At 40.3% G+C, this 1216-nt stretch overlaps 1 long non-coding RNA gene across 1 annotated transcript in view; it reads right to left on the bottom strand.

Annotated features, from left to right (window-relative positions):
- The window catches only part of LOC101857295, a 134435-nt gene extending 133595 nt beyond the window's left edge, over nt 1-840 (bottom strand). The window contains exon 1 of the long non-coding RNA XR_001184713.2: nt 145-840. This is a non-coding gene — a long non-coding RNA (uncharacterized LOC101857295). The remainder of the gene's footprint in view (nt 1-144) is intronic.
- Between the last annotated feature and the right edge of the window lie 376 nt (nt 841-1216).

Below are 1216 nucleotides of genomic sequence, written 5' to 3'. Positions count from 1 at the left end.
AGAGAGAGAGAGAGAGAGAGAGAGAGAGAGAGAGAGAGAGAGAGAGAGAGACACATACACACACACACATACACACAATAAGATAGATTTTTTAACAAAGACAACGAAACTAGAAGTTAAACAATTCAATAAAAACGGCCTTACCTTACTAGACGTGTCGTCATAATCCAGCAAGGACTGCTCATCTCTCTGTGTCTTGTATATTACTCCAAAGAGAACAGGTCTTGTCCTGAGTAATATCCAACAATCTATGAACATGTTCGTGGTATCCTGCCGCAGATCTCGATCTCCGAATCTGTATGTTCAGCTTAATGATCTTGCTGCTTATTCCAATTCTGAAGTATTACATCCTGATCTAACGCACACGCACACACACACATGCAAAGCCCCGAGTAGCACGTCGTGGTACCATGATACAGGGTGATAAAAGTAAATTCCGATCCCTCACTTTCAAGGCACATGAAAAGCGTCTTTTGACCATGGAGTCATGGCGGTCCGAATACAATCCATCACAAAGAGTGAGGACCTAGGGTGAGCATACTGGGTCAAGTAAGTTCGGAACGGAGGGTTCAAGTTCACTTTTACCCTTAACATATTATGATCCAAAGTAAAGGAAATACTCATCAACATACACACACATCAAAGTTAACACGCTATATCCTGATGCATTCCCTCACAGCTCTACATTAAATCCCATAACGTATCCGTTGTCTTTGTAGGGAAGAAGCCTGGTAGAATTTGGCATCTGAGCAGAAACAAGAATGACGAACTTGGATATGCCAATGCCTGTTTCAGATCCGGCACTTGAAACTGCTGAAGAATAATCCGTGAGTTTTTATTCTGTTTCTGTAAGATAATAAAAGCATCCATGAAAGAAGAACATTTGTTGAAATCTTTAAAATACAGGAGATATTCCGCCCCCCCCCCCCCCATACATCCACACATCCACCCGTTTCCAATATTTTTTTCTTCAACAATAGTCTAAACTTCCAATACCCAGACTTAAATTACTTCCATCATTCACGCAAGCATTAAACCTGCATTCAGAAGCCATATATACGAAGGCAACACAAGTCTTATTCTTCGAACACAAGGAATGTTTTTGACCATTATCAAGAAAAGTAGCAACATATTGCTACCTTAGAGTTACAACGTTCTATCTGCGCACTACCTAGTTTTGAGAAATTTCACGAAAAATGTTTGACTTCCACAATAT

Source organism: Aplysia californica, unplaced genomic scaffold, assembly GCF_000002075.1.
Source record: "Aplysia californica isolate F4 #8 unplaced genomic scaffold, AplCal3.0 scaffold00005, whole genome shotgun sequence".
NCBI classification, from domain to species: Eukaryota; Metazoa; Mollusca; class Gastropoda; order Aplysiida; family Aplysiidae; genus Aplysia; species Aplysia californica.
The sequence above is the reverse complement of the archived record's forward strand: the minus strand, read 5'-3'. Positions and strand labels throughout refer to the sequence as shown.